This window comes from Drosophila takahashii, chromosome X (genome assembly GCF_030179915.1).
Source record: "Drosophila takahashii strain IR98-3 E-12201 chromosome X, DtakHiC1v2, whole genome shotgun sequence".
Lineage (NCBI taxonomy): Eukaryota > Metazoa > Arthropoda > Insecta > Diptera > Drosophilidae > Drosophila > Drosophila takahashii.
In genome coordinates this window covers 17,210,295-17,223,295 of record NC_091683.1, presented here as the reverse complement: position 1 = coordinate 17,223,295, position 13,001 = coordinate 17,210,295, and the positions used below count along the sequence as shown (strand labels likewise).

At 39.8% G+C, this 13,001-nt stretch overlaps 1 protein-coding gene across 8 annotated transcripts in view; it reads right to left on the bottom strand.

Annotated features, from left to right (window-relative positions):
• mamo (maternal gene required for meiosis) overlaps positions 1-13,001 on the bottom strand; it is a 147,504-nt gene that overhangs the window by 55,685 nt on the left and 78,818 nt on the right. The gene's annotated exons all lie outside the window — the stretch shown is intronic.

The window sequence follows — 13,001 nt, the reverse complement described above, 5'->3', positions numbered from 1 at the left end:
TTGTTGTTGCTTGTGGTGTTGGAAATCTCAGTTGCAAAAATAAGAGAGAGAGAGAGGGGAAGAAACGAAGAAAACGAAATAATAACGAAGCAATAAACTCTGAATTTATTTCAACAAATAAAACTTTGATTTATTGCACTACGCACCGGGCACACAGCATGCAACGGATCTCGGTCCCGAACAACCCCCCTTCCGAAAACAACCCCCCCTCCGACACAGAGCCCCTGGAACTGGAGCCCCTCGAGGCGATTTCGCAGCTCGATAACGATATTATAGAGGAGTTAGAATCTGTATCTGAGGCCATTGCGATCGTAAAGCGTAAATTACGCATGCATTTTGTTATTTCCCAGTCTCCCTCTCTCGCTCGTTTCCTCTCCCTTTCTCGCTTCCTCTGATTTTCCTGCCTTTTGGAAAAGTCGTGCGAACTTTCAGTGGGGCACTGGAAAAAAAATGTGTAGTTTTTCTATTTTACCCATCTATATATATAAAACTCCTATTTAAATTTTGATCTTGAGCTCCAGATTTTCATCAAATATTTTCTTTATAGCATAGATAGAATTTGACTAAAAGTTATTAATAAAAAATATTTTTTTAACTTCATATTAATTTTAAATATTTCACAAGTTTAATACGAATATTTTTAATATTTCTAGACAGGTAACTCTTGTATTTCTACACCTTTTTTGCTAGTTTTTGCCGCCACTTGAAAATGGTTAGTGTTTTCTTAACCTTTTCGCCGTATTTTCCATTCAGTTAAAGATCGCACACACACACACACACATAAAAGAAAAGCCAAAATGTTGGCCTGGAAATTATGGCCCAAGTGGCAGGCAACACGCAATGGCTAAAGGTCGACACATCGGCAGCAGCAGCAGCAGCAACATCTCAGCGGCACAGCAGCAACAGAGGGAAAAACTTCTTGTTTTTATTTTTTATTTTTATTTTTATTTTTCCTTTTTATTTTTATTTGCATTTGCATGCAACGGCAGGTCGACACTTAATTAAGAGAAGTTGCCAGTGGCCATGTTGCTGCTGTGCGGCAATGTTGCTGCTGCTGTTGCTGCTGGCGTGTTGCTGCTGCTGCTGCTGCCCACGCATGATTTTTGAATTAGCGCTGTGTGTAGTAACAACAACTAATATAATTGACAGTTGTTGTTGCTGCTGTTGTCGCTGCTTTGCCTACGTGTTCTGTTGCAGACGTCAATGACTGCCTGCAATGCATGCTAAGTAGGAAAAATATAGACAAAAACTAGAAAAAAAAAGAAAACAGAGAACCGCGGCCCAGAGAAAGCCGCTAAAAAATAAAAATAAAAAAAGGTAGGAAAAAGAATAAAGAAAAATCTGCTGTGTTGCATGCAATTTGGGTCTGTTAATTGTTGTTGCTGCTGCGATTTATGCCGCTTGCATGCTAATTATGAGAGGGGCAACCAAAAAAAGGGGGTGAAGAAGAGGCAGAGGGGCTTTTCACCATTACTGACAACTAAATCAGTCAAACGATGATGGGCCGCTGCGGCGGCTTCCTATTGAGTTTTTAGCCAAGTTAATGAGCAGCGTAAGACAGGCAGCCAAGAAAGCCAGCGTAAAGGGGCAAACGATCTCCCACAGTGCACAGTTTCTGGTCAAGATGCTCTTTTCGGTTCTTAGTTGGTTCTTAGTGGGTTCTTTTCAATTAAAGACCCCCGCCGCTGCAGGTTCCTAAACTCAGTCAGCATATGTTGCTGCTGTGCCCGGGCGATGTTGCTGCTGCTGTTGCTGCTGCTGTTGCTACTGCAATGCCCGTTGTTGCTGCCGTCGCTGGCCTAAAACTCATTAATATTGAAATTTGTTCGTGTGCATGAGTTATTAGCAATTTTCTAATTAAGGCTCCCTGACGAGCCGCCAACGATTCTTGGCCGCCCCTCCTTCCTAACCCCCTCTACCCCCTCCTCATGCTTGGCCGCTCACCTGAGGCGCCTCTGCCCCACCCCCTCCGCCCCCCTTCACCACCCCTCAATGTCACACCCACAAGAAGGCCGCCGTTTTGCCTTTCATGTTTTGTTTTTCCTGCTTTGCTTTTATTTTCTTTTTTTTTTATGAATGCGTTTTTTTTTCTCAGCCACTGGAGAAATTTGCATTTGATTTATTTATTTATAAACTTAATTGCCGAGTGGTTTTTAAAGTGGGCGGGTTGGATGGATAGAGTGTGAGCCGTGGCTTAATGTCGAGAAATATTACAAAATTCACTGAGATAAGAAGGGAAAATTGATTGGAGCTTAAACATTTTCTTGGGGAATCAAAATTATAAGCCTTGAAAGTGAAAAAAGTGAAGAGAATTTATTGGAATTTAAACATTTTCTTGGGGGGACTAAAAACAAAATGTTAAATTTTTTTTAAATCTTTTTTTAATACTCAAATAGAAATTATTGGAACTTTACCAAATTCTTGAGGTACTAGAATCACATTTCATAATTATAATATTAAAATTCTTAGGGGATTAAAATATAAAAAAGTACAATAAAATAATCTTTTAATGATTTTACTTTATTTATTTGAGAATTAATTTAAAGCTAATCTCGGATTCTTTAATTTTGATTAGAAAATATCTTTTTTGTTTCAAGTTTCACCTTTTTAAGCAGCCCATCAACTTTCTTTCAAGCCAGAGACCATCGACTTCTAGCCCAATTCCAGATGGCAATCAAAGTCACAGTCTGGTCACTGGTCACAAGATCAGACAATGATCAATGATGATCTCCCTCTCCACTCGATTCAGATCCACCCAGGCAAAAGCAGAAGGAAAAGCAAAAGCAAAAGCTAAGTAAGAGTCCAGGTCCAGAAGCCCACGCACACGCCATCAGCCCACAAATGCAGCATGGATGTTGCAGTTACCGTTGAATGTTGCTAGTTGCCGGTTGCAGTTGCTAGTTGCATCCTTGGAGTGCCTTGCCACAGCTGCAACGGGGAAACCTTTTGTGGTCCAGGCCAACGGACAACACACTTGACTGATGAAGGCAAGCTAAAGTCTAGCAAAGTCTACCAAAGTCTGGCCACTTGTTTTCGCGGGATAGGTGAACTGCGTGTGAGTACGCCTACGTGCGATGGCGGCACATTTTAAATCAAAAAGAAGGGCGCACGATGCAGTTCAGTTCAGTTCAGTTCAGCTGAGTTGAGTTGCAGTTATGCCGCGCCTCGTTTTTTCTCTCTACTCGATTATTAATTGCGATACGATGGGGAGGACAAGGGGGCAGGGGAAAGAAGGGGTGACAGCCACTATGCACAAAAAAAAAATACTAATTTATATGTTTCTTATTCTAAATTATTAAACAAAAATAAGGATCTTTTTAGAATAAATTTGTAACTTAAAATTAAATATTAATTCGAGAAATTCAGTTGAAAGACTTGTTTTATTCATTTTTGAAGTATTCTTTTAATTAAAAAAGATATTCCTATTTTCATTCATTAATTTAATATGTATAGTTTTAAAGGAAAATTCAATAAGCCTTGATTTCTATTAAGAATCTATTAAAGATAGAACTTTAAAGCTAGAACTTGATATATTGATTCTTTAATTTCAGTTAAAAAACAAGAAGAAGAATGAAGAATGAGGAATTTTCTTATAAACAAATCCATGCGACAGGTGCCAAAGAACATTTTCGCCCAGTGTAGGGGTGTTTGAGCTGCAAAACAGTTGCAATTTTGCTGTTGTTCGCGTTGTTTGAACATTGCCGACACCGTTTGCGATTATCATAATGCTGCCTGCGCAGCTCATGTTGCTGTTGTGCTGTTGCTCTTGTTGCTGTTGCTGTTGTCGATGTGAATGATGATTATTTTGATAAGTTGCGCAACATGTTGCTGCCGTGCTTTTTTCCTTTCGCCTGCCTTCTGGATTTTCCCCTCAGATGGGCATCTCCTGATCTTCATCTTCAATGGCATCTTAATTGTTCCGCTCTGGACGACCGAACGACCGGCAACATTGTTGCCAAGGTGTTGCCGCCTAAAATTGCCGCTTGTCACTGTGCGGAAGTTGCAGCAGCAGCAGCAGCAACGCGAGCAACAACTATGATTATAAATGCTTTTTATTGATTTATTAATCGTTGTCTGCTCACTGGTGAAAGGATTTCGCTCTGGGCCTTATCGCATAAATTTCCCAAGCGTTTAAACCAGGCCTCTCTCGGCTTTTCCGCTGTTCCCCCCTTTTCCCGCTTCAGTTTCCTGGCAACACAGCTTTCTATTGTTGCCTTGGCAAGTTCAAAGTGGCAAACGCTTTTGCTTTTGGCCAGCTGCTCTCTGCAGCTCCCACTTTAAATGCTGACCCACGCCCACACCCCTTAAAAAAATAACAAAAAAAAGCAAGCACACACCCACGATGGACAAAAAAAAAAGGGATTGCTGCCTCGTGTTGCGTAAAGAATAAAAACAACAAAAAGCAGCCGCGAAAAATGAAAGAAATATATGCAAAATTATTACCGAAAAATGATTAGGCTTAAGGAGTGTGTTGCAGAGCGCCTGGCTGTAGTACAGTGAAAAAAATGTGACCAGATATTAAATATATCTACTAAATGCAACTACTTTTAACTAATTGTTTTAATGTAAAGTGGTCATTGAAAACTGCGACCAAATAGCAAATTCCTTTAAAAGGTATTAAAATAATTAACCTTAATTCTTGCATTACCATTTTAAAAATTTATTTTGGTATTTTCCATTGGTATTTTTGGTATTTTGGTATAATTCTATAAAAATTATCCTTATTTCTTCTTAAGACTGTTTGTATAAAATTCCCAGCTCTATTTGTTGATATATTTCTTTTCATTTATTTACCAATTTTTTTGGGGATTTTTCTTTGGTTTGTAACTTAAGGTTGCATGTTGATTTTGGCTTTGGCAAGGCCTGAAAATATTCGAAAGATGTTTTATTTGGTATTGGCCAAATATTGCGTGCTCTCTGGATCGCATTAGCATAATTTTCGCGTTAATTTTCGTGCAGTGTGACCGCAGATTGCTTTGTGTTGCTGTTGCAGTTGCAGTTGCAGTGTTGCTCTTTGCTGTTGCTGCCACCTACAATATGTATGGCTTAGGTGTCGCCTTTGTGGCACGAACATGACTTTTGGCGGCGCATGCGTGTTGCCTGGCAGTTTGTTGCCAGTTGCCGTTGCTGTTGTTGCTGTTGCTGCTGTTGCTCCACTGATTTACTGGCCATTGCCGCTGTTGCTGCTGCTGTTGTTTCGTTTTTGGCCAAGAGATAAGCGGAGACAAACAATACAGTTGCTGCTGCACAATTTGCAGTTATTTGTGGTGGCGATAAGCAGTCGCAGCAGCAGCAACATCAGCAGCAGCAACAGCAACAAGTGCCGCCGCCGTGACATATTGCTGGCAGTCGCGGGTCAGCGGCAATTGAAAGGCAATTAAATCTTAAGACACAAATACAAAACGAGATCAGTCAAGTCAGAGAGTTGGATTTTGAGTTTTCAGTTTTGAGCCAATGCAATGCAAAAAAGCCTTGAAACGAGACGATTGCTGCTGCTGCTGTCGTTACATTGGCCACAAAATTTATATTATTAGCCAATTGTGTTGCTGCGGTGATGCAGGCCATGATGAAACGGCTCACAAGTTGCCGGTGTTGCTCGTGTTGCTGCTGCTTTTTGCGTGTCGAATTTGACTATTTGTCGGCTTTGGGTTCTTTCTGCCGTTGTTTTTTGTGTTTGCCGTCGTTGCGCAATAATCATTTTCAATTTTCATATAAACATTTTGTTTCTTTTTGCGGCTGCAGCAGCAGCAGCAGCAGCACAGTTGTTGCCTTCACCTCGTTGCCGCAAATCGTTGCACGTTGCCATTGCAATTATGCGCCTGGCATTGCGACAGCAGCAACGGCAACAACAGCAACAACGTGCCAAGACCACCCCAATAGTCATTAAAGTTTAATAAGCTAGGGCTCAGTGTTGCTCTTGCTGTTGCAGCTGTGCGGCATTGGAATGTTGCTGCTGTCACCGAGGCATTGCTGATGCGTTCGGGTCACCGTCACCGGCAATCTGCTAACTGCAATCTTCTAGCTGCAGCGTGTGCCTGGGCGGAAATGTTCTCAATTTCTCCTTCTAAAACTAATCAACTTTTAGTCAAAAGTTGACGGCAGCAAACACCTGGCCAAGATCTTTTAGGCCAGGAAGTGGCAAATGCGGCTCAGAATGTGCGTAAAATGCAGGCAGCAATTGCTGCAGCTCGTGGCATAAACAATTTCCTGGGGGGCTTCAGCACGAGTGGGCCAAGTGGACCACCTATCAGGTGGCCAATGTTCAAGAAAAAAAAAGAGACACACTTTTCCGGGGGAAAACAGAAGCCGTTGGGACATCCTTGAGAGCACAGATCACACATTTAATTGACCAATTTTACAGCACTTTTTTTAAGGCAAGTAAGCAGCAGTAATTTGTTTTAAAAGTCAAAATAATATTACTAAATGTAATAATTATTATTATATAATTTATATTATTTGACTCGCTACTAAAATATTCTTTTGTTAAATTAAAATTAGATTTAATCCTAATTTAATTTCGGTTTTTGTAAAAAAATGTATAACAAATTAGATTTCTCTTAAAATTGGACTAAAAAAAAGTTTTACACAAAAACCAACGTATAAGGATAATCTACTTCGATTTTTAAATTTAACTATTTATCTATAAGTATTTCAACAGGCGATAATAAATGCAACATCTTTAGTAAATAATATTTTTAGGTTTAAAAAAAATGTTTTAACAAAAAATCGAATTTTTTGTTATTTTAAAATTAATATATAAATAGCAATCAGCAATGATTGCTATCATGTTGCACTGTCCACGTGCTCCGTTTGATCAACAACGATGACAACAGCTACTTGCAACCTGCAACGTGCAACAGCAACAGTTTGATATGGCACACGCAATGCTCATTTGTCCGCCATCTGCCATACACACACACATATATTTATTTTTTTTTTGATAAATGCTTGCTGAGCCGCAAAAAAGATTTATGATTATTGCTTTGTAATTTGTGTTTAAAATATGTGCCGCCTTGTTGTTGTTGCTGCTGTTGCCGCGATACCGGGTGCATAAAAATCAATTAGCAGCCCGAAATCAAAGAAGCTCGGCCACCAGCAACATCGACAGCAGCAACAACAGCAACAGTTGCCTTGAGTGCATAAACAATTAATGTTGCCCGTTGGCCGTTGATGGCCTGCAGCAGCGCCACCTATCGGCAACCTTAAATTTGTTATGTCCCAGCGGCAGGAACACTAACAAAGCGGTACAGTATGTACTAGCTAAATATGTTTAGTGGGGAAAAAAATAGAGCAATTTCCTGTAATTTTATTGCATCTTATTATTTATCATAAAACAAATTAACATGGAAACTAATGTATTTGTACATTAACTCCAAGCTATTGGGTTGCAAGAATAAAATAATTTCGAAGGTATTCACACTTTATATAATTTAGTATTAAATATAGTATATCTATTACATTTTATTGAATTAACTTTAGAATACTTTCAAAAATGTCTCCAGTTAAAGTGCTTAAATTTAAATACTTTCAAATATTCCGCTGATCTAATCCCCTTTATTCTGCTGTTGCTGTTGTCATTAGTCAGCTTTCACTGTACTTTGGGGGCCGCGCCAGCTTGTCAGCTCTCTAAGCAGCCAATTAATGTTGCTGCCGTTGCAGCAACAACAGCAACATGTTGCATGCAGTGCAATTTATTAATGAGATTGCCCGGTTGATTACAAAAAGGCAAAAAGCGAGAGACCCATGTTGTTGTTGTTGCTGTTGTCGCACGCAGCAGCAGCAGCAACAGCAGCAACATGTTGCTGTTGCCAGCGGGTGTTGCACATTTATTGAGCGCTTATTAGAGACTCCATCGTGCGTGCACCGCCCCGCAATCGACCCACACACCAAATTAGGTGTCAAATGACAATGGATGGGTGTGTGTTGCATGTTGCTGCTGGAAGGGGGAGGGGAGGCGGTAGGGGATTTTTCATATTTTGCCTTCTTTTTCGGGGGGTGTTGACGCACAGCTGGCGCGTATTAAGGTCAAAGAGCGATCGCAATCGCAATCGGATCGTGTCGCCCCAGCAGCTGTCAAACTCAATTCGCAATTCGACTTTGCCACATGCAAAGGTCAGTTGTTGCAGCTGCCACAAGATTTTCGACATTAACTTGCCACACAGCACACACACCCCCTATGTTTCGTTTTTTTTTCTGAGTTTTTCTCGCAGTTTTTTTTCCGATTTCTTCGTCCGCTTAGCATCATAAAAATGTCAAAGCTTTATTTGCCCGCTTCTTGTGGCCGTCGTGTTGCTGTTGTTGCAGTTGTCGCCTCTGTTGTTGCTGCTGCCATTGTTGTTGCCACGGTGGCGGCTAATTGGCGTGTCATTGGCTGGAACGCAGGCATAAATCTGTTATTTTATACTCGCCTTCTATGCGCAACACACACGGCGTATGAGTAATGTGAACAGAAAAAACGGAACACAATAAATCTAAGGCAAGAGGGGGGACAAGAGGTGTAGAACAAAGGGATACAAAATATATCTAAAGAAACTTTGACATTTTCTCATTATCTACCTGCAGGGTTTTTTGGTATTTTTTTAAGTATTTATTTTAACAAGCATTAAATGAATACATATATTTTTCTAGGCAATGTAAATCCTTTTCCAATTGGTCTTAATTATTCCTCCATTTCACCATTCACTTTTATCTCTCCATCATCCAGCAATTTTTCATTTACCACTTTTCATCGCCCGCCTTTCCCGCCAATTACGGTTAACCCCCCCTTAACCGCCTCTTAACCGCCACAACCAACTAGAGACCCCCGCCCACTGCCATTCCCGCTGAGCGACCAAATTAACCCACATCAATCACAATGCACAAAAAAATTTCCATTTTAATTTGAGCGAAACTTTAAGGAGTTGTGTCAGTTATTTTTAAGCCAATTTTCATAGCTAAAAATAAATACAAAAAAAAAATCGAAAACGAAAAGTAGTTGGAAAAGCGAGGCTAAAAATATCCCAAAACGAACGGAAAATCTCTGTCAAAGTGCCTTTGCTCATGTTTGGAGTACATCAATCCGATTCGCCGTCTCGCTCTGTCTCTCTAGAAAAGGATAGTTACACTCCATCTATCTATCTATCTAGCTCCTTCTCTCTCTCTCCCTGTTGTTGTTAATACAATAATGGAACGCGGTCTGTTATAATATTTACAGCTTTGAATTAACTAACGAGCTCAAAGCGAACAACCGGTTGCAGCGGCGGCAGCAACAGCAACAATAGCAACAACAGCAACAGGTGTTCAGCGAACGCGAGGCGGAACGCATGGAACTATCCGGAACAGGTTGGAACGTTTTGGAATTCGAGGCACTCGGAAAAAATTCTGAAAACATCTAGGAACAACAATTCTCAAAAAAGCTTTGGAATCAAATGGATATGCGCATGGTACATTTCTGATAAATGGTAAATTTCTACTAAGCATGTCAGTTTTACCATGCAATACTGGTAAAATTGATATTAAAAATAACAAAAGTTTAGCCGGAACCATTTGGTAACATTTTTTTCCAAAAATCATTTTTGAAATCAAGAAAATGTTGGAAAATTATCAAAAGGATTTTCTTTCCACATTCTTTCAGTGCATCTGCTGAGATACAGAGCCTCGTGCCGACTTTCACTCATCCGACTGCCACACCCCCGTACACTAAATCCATCCTGCCCCCATTTCCCCTGTTGCCCCTCGCGGATCCCAAAGCCAACTGCCCACACGCTAATTGCGGCAAACAAAAACGCACGAACGGAACGCAATCGAGGAGGCACCACAGATCGGACCACCAATGCAGCAGCAGCAGCAGCTTGCAACTTGCAACCGTTGCTGCTGCAACTGCCACATGCAACATGCCACTCACCCAGAGACAGAGACTCATGCTCCGGCTAAAAAAAATCAAAGAAAGAAATAAAACATAAACAAAAAGGAAAAAAATAGAGAAAGAAAAGGAGGAGAAAAATTCCCATAAACAAATAAACACTTGACTTGATTGTGGACGCGACTTCGGCTCAGAGACCAAAACTATGGCTATCGGGATTCGAATTGGTACTGGGTTCGTGCCCCATTGTTACGGATGAGGCGGCCCCAAAACTGCAACTGCATCAGCAAATTTGATTTTTTTTCATTTTATTATAATTAAGTTCGACACAAGTAACCTAAGAGATCAAGCAGTGGCGGATCTAGGATCGATTGGAAATGTAATAATGAGTTCAGAAAGGTATAACAATCCATATTTGGATCAATATTTCCGTTGTGTCGCCCCAAATATTGTTGTATTTTTTGGAAATTCGGGATTTTGGTGTTTGACAAAAATATGACATTTTTCTTTTTGTTTTTTGGCTGTAACTTGGCCAATAATGGTCCTACACCAAAAATACATACTGTTTTGAACAGATAACAAAATTATCAATAAATCCAGAGCACTTTCCGTGTGATTTTGGAAAAATAAAATTTTTGACAATTTTTGATTTATTTTATAAGGGGGTACCCCATGATTTTTTGCGAAAAATTAAAAATAAATAAAATGCCAAGGTTTGAATGCCAATCGTTAGGAAATTTAAAACCGAGTTCAGAAAGGTATGACAATCCATATTTGAATCAATATTTCCGTTGTTTCGTCCAAAAAACAATGGAAATTCGGAAATGGATTTCCCAGAGTAACACCAGTAGTGGTCGACACAAAAATATTGACTTATAGCCAATGTTCCTTTGACAGAACCAACTACCGACAATCCATTGGTAAAAAGGCAGTTCCCATTTGGTTTTGGTTTAAGCCTTTCGACCATTCGGAATAACCGCCCAGTAGCCGAGAAGGAAGGCTGAGAAGGAAGCCCACGCCACATCATTCATGCCAAAACGTCACCAGGAACATAGGACCATGGTGGTGCAACCACAGCGGCAGTAACTTAAACTGCCCCACCAGTTGGACCACCACATAGCAATTATAAAGCTATACATATATATATATATCTATGGTTCTACACTTTACTTTACTCTGCACAGAAAACAAATTTCAATTTTATATTTTCTTAAGATCAAGATATTAATATCATGTTGATATGAATACAGATCATAGTTATCTTATTTCACAATATTTGTTCAAAAATACTACATTTGGTATTTTAAAATAGTATTTTTATAATTTGTTGTATGTTCCTTGACACATAAATTTGACATTAAATGAGGTAGAATTTCAAATCGATTTTTTTCTGTGTACTCTCTTTTGTGGCAAGTGATTCCCCTTTTTAGATCCTCAACTGCTGCCATAATTTCCATCGCCGGTCGTCGCCACAAATCTGCCAACATAATTTTGTTATTTCACTGCCACTTTGTTTGACGTGCAAATGTTTGGCTTGGCTTGGTCTTAAGCTCGGTCTTGAGCTTGAGCTTGGACCTGCAGTCCAGCACATCCTGGTTTTCGGATGATTTTTCAATTTGTGTGCCCCGCGTGGCTCTAAGACAAAAACGAAACAGTGCTGCGGTTGCAACCCGTTCGCTCCGCTGTGGTCGTAAGTAACTTTAAATTATGATGAAAGTAATTTTCTGCTTCACTGGCGAACGCCGCACCAACTTTTCGGTCTTGACTTGATTTACACCCCACAAGAAGTAGAAGTAGAAAAAATACTAGCAGACGGAAAAAAGGGCCTAGGACAGAAAAAAGGCAACAATAGTCAAGTGTAAATTAAGTAATTGCCAGCAGGAGTTAACCAGTTAACCGGTAACCAGTAGCTGCTACCGTTGTCATTAGTGACAGGCCGACACGAGAAAAAGAGGAGAGTCCAGGGAAGACAGCAAACAGCTAGCGAAAATAAAAGACAAAGCCCCAGGAACGGTACTTCACTTCAAATACCGCGACTTCGGTTCATAAATCTGTTGGCAACACAGACAAAAATATGGAACACCCAAGAAGACCCAAAAGGACGGGTCAGGCAAAACATCTGAAAATCTGTTATAATTTTACTGATTTTAGTATAAAATATTTTGATTCAAATATTAGAATATTTTAATCTTTGATTTAAATTTAACTAAAAATACTTTTAGGTATTTAAAAAAATTATTTATGTTTTGTATTAAATATTATACTTTTGTAAGTATTTTATTTAAATATTAAATAACCAATTTTTATACCATCCTAAATATCCATAATTAATTCCTAAGACTTGCCAGGCCTTAAGGTTAATATGGTTATAAATGTGCATTCCAAGAAACCATTTAAATTAACCAAGTCAAGCGGTTTAACCCTCAGGAGCGTTGATAACCCACAAGGTCCTTCGTAATTACGACATTGTTAGCCATTTGCAGCCAATTCTCTGCAAGTACCTCCCATAGTTGTACAAATCTACATAATAATAATCACCAGCAAGTAATCTCGAAAACCGAACCCAATCCGAAACGGAAACGCAAAGCTAAAGACAAATTACTCACTCCCGCCCCCGCAGGGCAATTAAGCTGTGCAAAAAAGGTAAAAAAAAACCAGCTAAAGGAAATCTCAAATCTTTGTAATGGACCCCAGCATATTTGTACAATTAACAGTTATTCATATACATTTTTCCCCCTTTTTTTGCTGCTGCCGGACCTCAATGGAAATTAAGATCAGTCCAAACCTGGCCGAAAAACGAAACACATTTTCCACACTGGCCATTGGCCACTGGGACATTTCAATTGCTGGCAAACTAACGAATACAAAATATAAAACAACCGAAAAATGGGTAAAAAGATTGAAAAAGAGAAGTATTTGGACCAGCAGCTGCTGGCAGGGATAACAAAAAATACAAAATACTGAAATACTGAACTCTCGCTGCCTGCCGTTGGTTCGTTTATTGCTTGCTAAAACAATTTAAAAGCAATTTGAGTCACGTTCGGGAGGCAAAGGAACGAGGCAAAGGGGCACCTGAATGGGCATTCATTGAATTTGCATTTTTGTTGGTCGAACCAAGTCTGGAAGTCACCCGAAAAGCCGTTGCAATTGTTAGCCAAAG